Here is a 14251-nt window from a genome sequence, read left to right on the forward strand (position 1 = left end):
ACTACCTTTCATTTTCACTTTTTTATCAGAAGCTAAATGATACAGTTCCTCAATAGTTTTAAAAGACCTACATATTTTTGTCAAGTACTTCTTTAAAAAAATTAACAGTTACATTAAAGCCTGATCGTACAGTTTAAATTAATTTTGTTAACCTCAGTAAAGGTTTTCAAAAATATAAATGATAAGGTCTGCTATAGAATGTGGTATCATGTCTTATTATCAATGAAAATGCCATTAATACTTCATGATACATGTGTAGATGATTATTTCTTTTTTTACTAGAAGGGAACAATATACATTTAAATGCATTTCCACATTTTACACTGTTACTTCACTTCCTCCCACTATCAAAAAGTGTAACAAGAGAAGAAAATTGAACATTTGAGTAAGGCTACATTATAGAAGTATTTTATCTCTGGTTTATTTTGATGATTAGTAAACTTTGAATTCTTTGATTTAGATATTAAATCAAACGTCAACTTACATTAATTTTTCTAGTTGTGCATGTTGGGTAAGCAAGGTAAAAGTTTAAATTTAAGCCAGTATGTTTCTCTGCATTCGTTTTATTTATCCAGAAACATCTCCTGTCACATGGCATTTCATTTGGCAAGAAGGGAATTATTATGAATTTATTCTGCAAAGTATATTTTTTGGAAAAACTAGGGTCTCAGTTACCGGCGTTAATACTCATGGCTACAAACCTTTAACTATCTGTTTATAGGTAGACTTCGTTGTCTTCGAGGTACCAAGATCAGGTAGCACGTCTTGTTGGTTGAACTGTGTCATCGAAGTGAGGTTTCCGGTGTTGCGCATTGTCACGTAAATGTTCCTCCGTGATTGAAGCACCTCGATATTGAACTTGACCACACTCCACTCCATTTTCTTTGGGAAAGTTTCATACTATTTATTTGAATCCTGATCCTAAAATTGTGGCAACTAAGTTGATATATCTTTTAATTTACGAAATGACTGTTTCAGTTAGTAATACTGTTGAAAATCCATCAGTGGTTAGAATACTATTTCGGCAAATACTTTAACTGTAACTCAACATTTATACACTTTATACATCAAATTACAAGGCAAATATATTCCGAGTCAACGACTCAATATAAAATTCAGTGGTCGTCGACTCCTGTTCCAAATAAACGCCTTGAATAAAGAAAACCAGAAAGACTCCAGGTGAATTTCATTAGATCAAGAAAATTAAATATAGAAATATACGCAAAATTATTCTTAGAACAGAGTAAATATAAACAGTTTCTTTATATAACGAAATAAACATATATACAACAAACACAGTCAATTCCTCATCTCTAATCCCTCTTTCCATATATATTTTTTGGGTATTTGAAAATGTAATTACAAAGACTTGCTCCACTGGAATGCTTAATAATTTGGAGATTTCTTCTGCTACAAAGTTGACAATATACGGGTTTGGAATTTGGTTTTCTTTATATTGAATATACGGAGCATCTGATTCTAAAACTAGGCGATCAATTCCATTTTCTTTGATAATGTCTCGAATATTTGGATAACGGTTGCCAAAAATAAAAGGGGTAATGCCGAAAACTAAATTGATGAAGTGTCTTGAAGCTGTTAGATAAATTTCTTGGAATGAAGTGAAGCAATGCCAGTGGATCTTCTGTTCTTTTGGGCAGCAGTTGACAAGGGAGGTAAGTAGAGTAAGATGAAGGGAATCATTTCCACGTCAATGTATGACGATTGGAAGACTATTTTTTACGGCAAGTCGTAGTTGTTTCTCAAGATACTCAATTTGTTTAGATAGATTAACATTCCTATCGGAAGTATCCAGTCCACACTCTCCAATGGCAACAGTCCTGGAGGACTGGACAAGGTACTCTAAATCTGTCAGATGTCTATGTAGATTTGACGGGGATGAAGAATTGACGGTGCGTGGGTGGATACCAAAACTGAAATGGACGGACGGGGTTTTGCGCAATTCTGTTCTTTGCGAAGAATTTGGCCAAGATGAAGGAAAACAGAAATTAGCCACCATAAACATCAGGCACGTTTTGTAGTAGTCCCGAGTTACAAAGTCGGACAGCTCATGGAAACCAGAACAACCGGTACGAACCAAGAGCGTGTCCAAATGGAAATGGGAGTCAGCAATTGAAATTGGTCCAGAAAGTTTGCATCCCAAAGGTCCTAATGAAAGTCCTGTTGCAGATTTATATTCTTCAAATGTTTTAAGCCAATGTTGTTGATCAGACTGTAATTTTGAGATGACAATAACCAAAACTTTCCAGTGGATTAAGGAATGAAGCCTGTAGACGGACTTGGATTTTAATTTCTTTCCTTGTAGAACAGGATAATCATTCAAACAAAGACAGTTCTTGCTCTGTGAAATTTCGGTTTGTTTTGACCCCTGCCATTATTTCACTTACATAATCCATTAACCCTTCAGGATACTCCACTTTCTTCACCTCTGCCAATGCCCTAAACAACCCGTTCATAAGTTGAACCCAACTTTCCCCATACTCATTCTCATCCCACAGGAAACATTCCTCAGCTCTATGATGTTCCTTGCCGTGGTACTCTAATCTTCTTTCTTGCTTGTTACAGCTCCAGCATGCAGTCTGCGGAGCATAGTACCAAGGAAGGTGTTTCTCCAATGCATGTCTGGCTGGGTGTCTGGCCTTAAGTGGGCACAGTGGACATTGCGGAGCCTTTGGATCTTCCTCAACCATTTCATCCAGCACCTCCATCTCCTTCCCCATAATCACAACCGTCCTATTCCCTTCTAACTCGATCTCTTCCCCTACATCGTATTCCAGTTCGCGTTCAATGGACGCCATTCTACTTATAAAGCTGCAACTACACAATTACAACATAAAATAATATATTTACACAGTTACAACACAACATAAAATATTTACTCACAAAATGTTCAATTAGTCAACATACGTCGTAACATAATCATCCAGATATTTCGGACGTTTCCTCGAACGAACGACATACTCGTTTTCTTCTGAATCCTCTACTCCATAGAGAAAGGTTTCATCTAAATCACTTTCACTAAATGAGTCGTTTAAATCTGATACCACCCTATAATGATGTTCACACTCCTTTTTACCAGCACTGCCGGTAACACAAAAGGGGCATGAACTAATAGCTTCAGCATCAACAACAGGGCTATGAATACTTCCTGGGGTATCTATAACCTGATTATTCACATCAACATCTTGGACAGAACTTCCATTAGTGATCTGATCATAATTTCCAGAACTACCGGAGCATATTATGGTCAGATCATTGTCAGGATTTTCATTTTGGAATCACACCGAGAGATCATGGCCAATATCTGGATCTTGTATCATAATATCAAAATCCTCATCCTCTTGAGGAACGCCTAGTGAAAGCCTATGTCTCGCATATTTAAGCCATTTTGGTAAAACTCTGTCCTCACAGGGTTTCAATTTATCATGGTGCACAACGAGAGCTTTCTTGCGCTTTTTGATTCTGTACAAAACCGGAGATATGATTTCGATGACTAGATATGGCCCCTGCCAAGGTGACCTCAGTTTTTTGCTCTCCCCTACTTTAGTAGCAGAATCTATTCTATAAACAGCATCCCCAACGTCATAGGTTCTTTGAAAAAGCTTAGTATCGTAATCTCTTTTCTGTCTGAATTGTACAGACTGGATATTCTCCCTGAGTGTACTTCTTCCATTACTTGCCTTAGATCTTTAATATATTCAGACGGTTGCTTATTGTTACCGCTAGCGTGTGAGGTGCCCATTAGCAAATCCACAGGCTGCTGCACTTCTCGTCCAAACATTAGCATGTTTAGGGAATACCCTGTATTTCTGTTTTCAGTTGATCTAATGGCTCCTGCTAACAGCTGTAAATTTTGATCCCAGTTTCTTTGCTTTCCTTTTAAAAAAACAACGAATACATTGAATGATAGTTCTGTTATATCTTTCCACCTGACCGTTGCAGCAAGGACGATATGACGTGGTTCTTGTTTTTGGAATTTCAAGAAGACTGCAGAGTTCACGAAATAGATTTCCATCTAATTTTTTCCCCTGATCTGAGTGTATCATGGACGGACATCCACATCTTGATATAAAATTATCAGTTAATGTTGTAGCAACAGTTTGTGCATTTTGATTAGGTAAAGCATAAAATTCGACCCATTTGGTGAACTGGTCTATTACAACAAGTATACATTTGTTTCCTTTTGCCATTTCTTTAAGTGGACCTAAAATGTCTATATGAACTCGTTCCATGGGGTAACCAGCATGGAATTGTTCAAGAGCTCCCTTTGCTTTTCTATGTGGCTTCTTATTGATGTTACATATGTCGCAAGTTCTAACATGAATTAATGCATCTTGCCTCATACCATGCCACATGAATCTTGACTTAAGTTTGTTGTAAGTTTTCTGTTGTCCAAAATGTCCAGCTATTTTTGTATTGTGACAATTTATCAAGACTTCTTGTTTCATCGATTTAGGAACCATGACAAGTAATTTTGGTGGCACGATGTCCAGCCACTCATAGACAAGAACTCCATCCTTAAATTTCAGCTGCGAATTACAGCTCCACCAATGTTTTGCAGCTGGACTGCATAGCTGTAATTCAAATTCACTGGGTACTTGATCTTTCTTTAACCACTGTATAATCCTGCATAGGTCTGAGTCCTTCTCCTGTTCTGCAATAATGTCTTCCATCCAGTTGCAGTGGTCTGTTTGAGTATTGTTGACATCAGTCTCTGCTACTGTCCTCACAGCAAGTGGAATGACGTCATCAATATCAGTTTCAAACTGTCCCCAACTTCTCTGTGCTCTACAACAATTATTACAGCCCCCGCTTGGCAAACATTCCAACTTTGCACCAGCAAAATAACAGTCACAAGCCTCAAGATTATCAGGAATCCTCGAGAGACCGTCCGCATAAGCATGCTTCTTACCAGGCCGGTGCTGTATTATCATATCATACTGCGAGAGTTCCTCTAGCCATCTAGCTAACTGTCCTTCTATCGCCTTAAACCTTAAGAGCCATGTTAGACTATTGTGATCAGTTCTAATTATAAATTGACGACCTAGTAAATAATTTCTAAACTGACGTGTGAATGTTATTAATGCCAGTAGTTCTTTTCGTGTGGTGAAATAGCGCTTCTGAGCAGGGGTAAGAATCTTGCTTGCGTAACAAACAACACATTCCTTTCCATTGTGTATCTGTATGAGTTCAGCACCAACCGATGTATCAGAAGCATCAGTATCTAGTATAAACTGTGTATCTGGATCTGGATATACCAATGTTGCAGAAGTTACAAGAGCCTGCTGTATGTTTTCAAACGCTTCCTGGTGTGTATCTCCCCAGTGGAATGTTATTTTCTTTTTTGTGAGCTCATGTAATGGACGAGACAGTTCGCTGAAATTTTAAATATGGTCTCTATGGTAATTAGCGAAACCCAAAAAAGATTCGACATCGCTCTTCTTTTTTGGTATTGGCCATTTCAGAATGGTATTTCGACTCTCTGGATTAACAAATATACCGTCTCTGTTAACAAATTTTCTTAAAAACAGGACTTCTGTCTAAAGAATGAACATTTGCTTGGTTTAAGCTTCAAGTTATTGTCTTTAAAACGTTGCAAAACTTTATACAGGTTTTCAAGATGGTTACTAAAATGTTTACCTAATACAATAACATCATCTAGATATGCGAGACATTCTTTCCAAGTTAAACCAGTCAAAATCAGCTGTATCAGCTTCTGAAAAAATCCTGGACAATTACAGAGACCAAAACTTAATCTGATGTATTCAAAAAGACCATACTTGGTAAGGAAGGCTGTTTTATGTCTGTCAGACTCATGAATTTCGGCTTGATAATAGCCTGATGCCATATCCAGACAGGACATAAACTGTGTTCTTTAAGGATGTCCAAACAAGACTCAATACGAGGGAGAGGAAACGCATCTTTTCTGGTCAAAGAAGTTTAATTTCCTGAAATCAATGCAATACCTCAGGGTTCCACATTTCTTACGAATAAGAACTGGGGCAGCTGCCCACGCAGAAGAAGACGGCTGAATAATCTTTTTATTCAATAAATCATGCAAGTGAGCCTCCTTTTCTTTTTCGAATCCTAAAGGAGTACGCCGCAAACGTTCTTTCACAGGAGCTGCATTCCCAGTATCAATGCGATGTTTTAATTTGGTAAAGTGTCCAATATTAATTTCATTTTTTGCAAAAATATCTTGGAAATGCACTAACAGTTTGGCCAATTCTCTGGATTGATCGAACGATAGGTTTTTCTTTGATTTCATAAACATGTCCTGCAAATGTTCTGGAATACAGCTTAATATATCTTTTCCTGAATCAAATTGTTCAAGTTTTCTAACTGTGAGTGTTGGACAATCTTTGGCTTCTTCAATGACTTCTGCTACCTCCATTGCCGTTCCAATATTACAGTTCTTCTTTTAAGTAATATATTTATCAGTGACATTTCTCAAAGACACTGGTACCTGATGTTCAGCTGTACTCAATATATTTTGGAATAAGCAACCCCTTCAAGTTTGTTGTAGGTTGGACAATAATATCATTTTCACAATCTCCACTCAGTTTAGCCTGTAGATGAACTTGTGATTGTGGTGGAACTATTACATCTTTCCCTAACTGCACCCTACATATCTTTATCTTGTCGTTTTTTGCATTGAGAACTGTAGCTGGAAGTTTTTCGCCATCAACTGTTATGGTCAAATCAACTAAATTTATAACAGCTTTTATGTGTTGTAAAACATCTAGTCCTAAAATGACCGGATCTGTTATATCGACAACTATGACCCTCCATCTTGTTTCAGTTTTGCCAACCTTGATGGCTACTCTATCTGTATATTTTGCACTGATGCTGTTGTCTTTCCCTGCTCCAGTGGACAGTGTTTGACGTGTCAGTTACTTTTGAAGTTTCTGTAGCTTGTATGTTGCTTTTAGGATTTTTTTTCATGCTGTTCTATTGTTTCTGTAACTCTTTTGGACATTTGTAAATGTTTTATTTCTTCTTCGAGACGGTCACATTTCTTTCTTGCAAATTTTTTCGCGTTCTATGGTGAGTGCCTGTATTGCCCGCTCTTCATTTAATTTAGTTATCAACTGATTTGTCTTTTCCATAAATACAGTTTTCTCACTTTCAAACTTCTTCTCTATGGATTCCATCATATCTTTCATTTCCCGTCTTTCTATTTCTAACAAATCCATTTGTTCTTTTTGTTTTTCAAGTTTTTCCAGTTTGTCTTGATCAACCTTGATCAGCAATTTTTCCTTTTCCTGTTGATTGAACTCCTGCAGGGCTGATGACTCCATTGCATACTTTTGTTTTATTTCTTCTATCAATTTAGCATTCTTTTCCTCCATTTCCCCTTCCAATGCATCTTGCAAATCTTTTATCTGATGTTTTAATTCATGTTGTATGGTTGCCTTTTCTTGAGTTGCAATTAACAACCGTGTGTCAAAATTGTTCTGAATTTTTTTCATAGCCTGTTCAGCATCTTGTTTTTGATTGACAAGTTCTGTTTTCAAATTCTCGATTTGTTTTTTCTGATCCGCACTGTCATCAATGTCAAAAATAATTCGACCTGCTGCTACGCGAGGGTCCCACATAGTATTTGGAAGACCTTGAATTAATTTCAAATCCTCAAGTGTTAATTTTCCCTTATCTGTCCTTGCAGCAATAATAATTTTAGCTCTTGCCTCCCCAATATCTTTAATTGTAATCAGTTCTTCTTTACTTGCCGTGTTTATATTCACCACTTTCGACATGATTGCTTTATATTGTATTATGTCAATATACGGCTTAGTTTACACGCGATATATGGATGTAAATTATTTACGGTGTGTAACAATAATCTAGACCGACAAATGTAATATTGATCAGATCTCCCGGTAAAAAATATTACACCTGTACAATCAATAAATACAAAATTGCCTCCTTAAGCGTTTTTTTTTTTATTATTATTATCAATGTTCTGTTAAATGCACTTGTAATTTCCAATCCAGATCAACCGTAAAATGAAAAAGTACCAATGCAGTTAACAAAAATGTATTTTTGTATACATGAGTATAATTCAATCCAGACCAACCGGAAAATTGATTAATAATAATGTACTGTCAGTTAAACTTAGTGTATGCTATAAAAAACAAATATTAACTTGTAAATATTTAAGTGTGTCTGAACAAAATTGAAATGAACACTTTATTTCAATTTTTTTTTTTTACAAATGTTCTGCTCCCTGTAATAATAAAACACATAAATATTGAACAGAAAATATATGTTACTTCAGGGGAATCAATGTAAGTATGTATGCAATAGTTTATTACAGACCCACGAGCGAAATCACGAAAATATAATTTTCTGAATCCCGCCAAATATGAAATTGGCCGTGTCAAAATAAACACAGAAAAATCTCAATTTATAGCCACGACAGCGTTCACATCTGACACCAATGTTGTGTCTCAGTTACGGGCGTTAATACTCATCATAATAAATAATAATAGATCATGGCTACAAACCTTTAACTATCTGTTTATAGGTAGACTTCGTTGTCTTCGAGGTACCAAGATCAAGTAGCACGTCTTGTTTGGTTGAACTGTGTCGTCGAAGTGAGGTTTCCGGTGTTGCGCATTGTCACGTAAATGTTCCTCCGTGATTGGAGCACCTCGATATTGAACTTTACCACACAGTGCCTAAATCTTTTCATCTTCATTGTTGATTTTTCAGCTTTGTACTAATTTTTTTATGCATTGGAACTCGTTGAACTGAATATGAATTGAATATCGAAAATGGGTTATAAAGGGTACATAAGTGAAAGTATATATAACAAAATCTCTATTTTTCACTACGTGGCCCAAGTGGTACATTGCCGAAACGACCAAAACAGAACCGGTCATATGGCCGAAAAGTCTGGTTTACAATTGTGCAAGTTCTCAATTCAAATATTTTATTGTTTAAATATTCGAACTGATACAAGATGGAATGAATAATATAAAATATTACGGAACTGCCACTATAAGTCTTTATCCTGATATCGTTCAGATCAATCTGCATAAATTTTCGTGTTTTTCACTTACCTAGAAGAATTACAGTCTTCCCGAAAACAATAGGAAGGTTAACTACAACATCTTTATTGTTTAAAATAGCTGCAATTCCAGCCAGCTGTTCTCTTTTTATCAATAAATCTGGGTAGATTTCCTGACACACCTCACCTCCTTAATTTTATCATCCATTTCTACCCGGGAATTATGGAGTAGTACGTGTTGAGTCACTACACCCCAAAAAAAAGTTCCAAATACTTCGCGTTATTTCCTTGCTGTATACTTCATTGTTATCAAATTTATTATATATTGTGTAATTGTTTAATAAAATTGACAAATCGAAGAATATCTTAAATCATTTTGTTAATAATTAAACGCAACCACAAGAATCTTGTGATTTTGAAAAGGGCTGATGGCAGTGGTGTAAAGAAGCGTAGCATGATGTCACCAAAAAACTGTTTCGGAGTTTGGTCCAAGCTTTGTAAAATTTCCAGAAGGTTTGACATAGTTATCCAAATTTTAAAATCTTTAATCACAGACCAGACTATGCCTACATGTCAACGTTGGGTACAAAAAAAAGAACTTATTATATTTATCATGGTTTTTATTTTTAATCTAAATGGCTACGAAAAAGCTTCAATAAAAGTTTCATGAAACTCAATGACAGTTTGAAACAGATTATTAATTTTTAAATCTTTAACCTCAAACTGTTTGATCTATTTCTTAATGTTAACACACAAAAAAAGGAAGTCTATTTTCCAGTATAACATGTAAGATATGGGGAAAGTAAAATAAAATTCTTTAGATCCTTTTTCTTTATATTGAAGAAACTTCTTTTTTCAGTTTCATAGAATTCCATAAAATTGAGAATGGAAATGGGGGATATGTCAAAGAGACAACAACCCGACCAAAGAGCACTCAACAGACGAAGGCCACCAACGGGTCTTCAACGCAGCGAGAAAATCCCGCACCCGGAGGTGGTCCTCATAAATGTTTGACGAAGCTAGGCATAAAATATAATACCTGTGTTTCTACTAACATGCTGAAAAAAAGTGTCAATAGATATGCAAAGAATTCTATTTTCAAAAAGTTTTTGATTTAATTAGTGCTTGTTAATAAATGATAAAATATCTTTAGGGTTGGCACTAAAATCTATTGTAGGTATATAATATGAAGGATTGGTGGAAAAAGATATTTTTGTTCAGGCCTTATCGATGTCTTAGAAACATTTTAATCAGGCATGAAATTATTTAGCGTGTTGTTTTCATTTTTTAATCACAGACTAAACATAATTGTTGACAATGATGACTGAATATATGATTGTTACGTCTCACATTTGCGACCTTTGTAGCAGGCAATACAATAACATCTAAGAACAGGGCTCTTAATACACCCGTTTTGTGCATATTGAAATTGTTAAGAGAATAAAGTGGAAGATTTAAAATATAGCATCTAATCAAAGTTGTTAAATGGCTCAGTTACAAAAATTGCTAGTAATATCCTTTAGGGAATGACCGTTTAACCCTGAAGGGGAAGGGTAATGGTTTTTCGCTAAAAACAATTCTGATTCACAACTTTGAAGAAACAAATGAATTGACCAGGGAAAAGGAAAAAAATATTTTCTGAATGAGAGTTATTTTCATTAAATTTTATATTAAGTTCTGAAAAAATGTTAACCAACAAAAACAATTAATAATGTGAGGCTTGCATGGTACGATAAAAAGTTTCAGAACGAAACAAAAATTCGTAAAGGGTTCTGCGGAACCCTGTGTCTCGCTAGAGATTGGTGTTGTCAGTGTAAAAATGTAATGTTGACTTAAAAAGTGAGTCCATTTATCAGTAAAATACAGAATAAAAAAAAAAAAAAACTTTTTCTTTAGATGCTATTTCATGGTCTTGAAGATTAGCATCTGTCCAAGTTTCATATCAATCCATGAAGGTTTACAAATGAATCATGTCAAAAAAAGTTTTTCCCACACTGTCTGTATTTTTTTATTGTCAAAAAGTAAGTTCATCTATCAGAAAAATACTGAAAATGAAGAAGATATATTTTCAAAAGTTTGCTTCAGACATTATCTCTTAATCATAAAAAAGCTTCTGCCAAAGTTTCATAAAATTCTATGAAGGTTTAACAAAGTAATTGACGTGTAACAAACTTTAACCCCAGACCGTATCTACTTGTTAGATGTAAAAAAAAACTAAGTCCATTTATCAGTTAAATACGGAAAAATGAATATAAACATTTTCAAAACTTTGCTCTGAACTGTATTTTGGTAATAAACAAGCTTCTGTCCAAATTTCCTAAAATTCCATGGAGGTTTGACAAAGTTCTTGATGTCTAAAAAAACTTTAACCACAGACTGAACCTAAATGTTAATTTTTGTTATTATACTTCACGTTAAAATGCCAGATTTTGTAAATATGTAAATATGAGGGAGGTATCCTACCCTATCCCATGGATCCCATGGCTTAAATCCTATTATCCATCTCGTCAAGTTACAACGCTTGATCAATTGTGAAATTTATTAAATACAGATGGTTGTTATGCATGTTATGTACATGACTTCATAGTTTATTATTTAAAAGACAATAAAAACAGAAGATTCTATATAAAATAAATAACACAGCTGAGAGAGTGAAAGAGCAGATTGTTACCCAGAGAAAACATTGTCATACTTTCCCATATTAAAAATGTTATATTGAAAAATGGACTTACTTTTTGGAGTAAACATTTTACATTTGTTGCAGTATGCGTGACATAGGTATTACAATCCGGCGGCGGCGTAAACTATTTGTTTAAAGCTTTATAATTCAGAAGATAGAAGACCTTGATGCTTCATACCTTGTGTGCAGATACCTTATATTTCGTCTGTCAGATGTCCATTGTCATTGACCTCATTTTCATGGTTTAGTGACTGCTTGAAAAAAAAAATTGTATGCCCCCGCCGCTAGGCGAAGGGGGCATTAAGTGTTACCCTTTTCCGTGGCGTGGGTCACTTTTACCGTTCATGAGTTTATATTATGAAACTTATCTACAATGCTTATTACCACACAACACAGATCAAGTTTGAAATTGGATGGCGTCACTTTTACCGTTCTTGAGTTATGCCCTTTGTGAATGACAACATGTAGAAATATATGTCATTAACTTTAAAAGAAAAGACAATGTCAATAATTAGTACATTGATTGGTGCATATTTACAATACAATAGTAATGTAATACTCACTTATTATGAATCATAAGATAACTATATTTGGTATATGGGTTCTTTGCAACGTCTACATGTCCGTCAGGTTAGGTTCACCTGAACTCGACCTCATTCCATCGATCAGTGATCAAGGTTAAAGTTACGTGATCAAGTCCGTATCTCAGATACTATAAGCAATAGGTCAAATATATTTTTGTTGGAATGTCAGACTAACAGGTTTCATCTAACCTTGACCTCAATTTCATGGTTCGTGGACAATATTTAGTTTTTCTGGTTTGGTCTATTTCTCAGATACTATAAGCAATAGGGCCACTCTATTTGGTGTACGGACTAATTGAAAGGTGTACATGTCTGTCTGGCAGGTTTTACCTGACCTTAACCTCATTTTCATGGTTCATTGATCGATGATCAGTTTTCGTAATTATATCGGTTTATCGATACTATAAGCGATAGGACCACTATATTTGGTGTATGGAATGATTGCAAGGTGTACATGTCTGTCTGGCATGGTTCATCTGACTGTGACCTAATTTTCATAGAACATTAATAATGTTAAGTTTATGTGATATTGAAGAAAACTTTCGTATTACAGATTTTCAACCGTAATCCAATGGTAAATAATAAAACAGGCGAGACCTTTCAGGGTGTGCACTCTTGTTTAGCAGATGATACAGTCTAGTGTTAAAGATTTTAAAGCATCAATAATCTGATTCAAACCAACAATGAGTTTCATGAAACGTTTACTGTGACTTCTTCAAAGCCATTTAGATAACTCTGAAAATCCTGATTAATATACGTACCTGAATTTAGTTATTTTTGTTATAATTAACATTTACATGAAGGTACAGTCTATGACTTAAGATGTTTAAATTTAAATAAGTATGTCAAGTCTTCTGAAATTTTACAAAGCTTGGACAGAAGCTTCTTGAACGTGATAGTTTCCTGAGCAAATATCTGTTTTCATATTCACTGTTTTGTTTTGCTAATAAACATGTTATATAACTTATATTTCATGAATATATAATGAAATAAATGTTGTTTTTTTTTTGGAATTCAACATTACTATTTTACACTGACAGCATCAGTCGCAGGCAAGACAACGGGATATGCGTAACCATTTACATATTTTTTTATATTTCTAAGAAATCTAATATCTAAGAAATAGGGGGAGGGGGTACATTTACTTCCCTCGACCGTTGAAGCAATGTTATGCTTAAATGCTCAAAATATTCATAAGGCAGCACAATTAAATACCACCTTTTTTTTATTCTTTCGACAAATTTTATAATTTTGAAAAACTAAATTTTTTTCAAAAAAAAGGGGGGGTGCACCATACCCAGAGTGATTAGTTTTCATTCGGTACCACATATATTCTCATTTATAATTTACAAATTTGTGTCAGAAATGCAAATATAAATGGAAGATTTTGGCTTATTAAGTTCAAGATGTTTGATTGTTCATCTGTATGGCAATCTGGATTTTTGTGAAAATGGACAATTTTTTAATACAGATATTTTTTTAAAGAAAAAAACAACACACGACTTTCTTTTTATTTCATGAACATCTAATATGTTGTCTTTCAAAATTCGTCAGTGACATGTTATGGTATTGTTGGTCTTGTGAGATAAACAGAAAATTATTAGACAGAGAAACATAAACTGACTACATTTTATAAAATAAAAAATGGATTCTCTCCAAGTTATATGATAGATTTATTAGAACCTTGTCTTCCCACACAAAATGATTACAATCTTAGGAGAGATTCTCAGAATTATACCATCCCAAGGTGCAGAACAGTTTCATATTATAGAAGTTTTATACCATCTGTTGTTAAACTCTGGAATGAATTATATATATATAGATACTAATGTAAAAAATGCTTTGTCGATTAACCAGTTCAAATCTGTACTTAATAAAATATATAAACCAGAGATTCCTCCTAAATATTTTTGTTCTGGTATAAGAAAATTTAATATTATTCATCGTCAATTGCGA

The sequence above is a fragment of the Mytilus californianus genome, unplaced genomic scaffold (genome assembly GCF_021869535.1).
Source record: "Mytilus californianus isolate M0D057914Y unplaced genomic scaffold, xbMytCali1.0.p SCAF_15, whole genome shotgun sequence".
Taxonomy (NCBI): domain Eukaryota; kingdom Metazoa; phylum Mollusca; class Bivalvia; order Mytilida; family Mytilidae; genus Mytilus; species Mytilus californianus.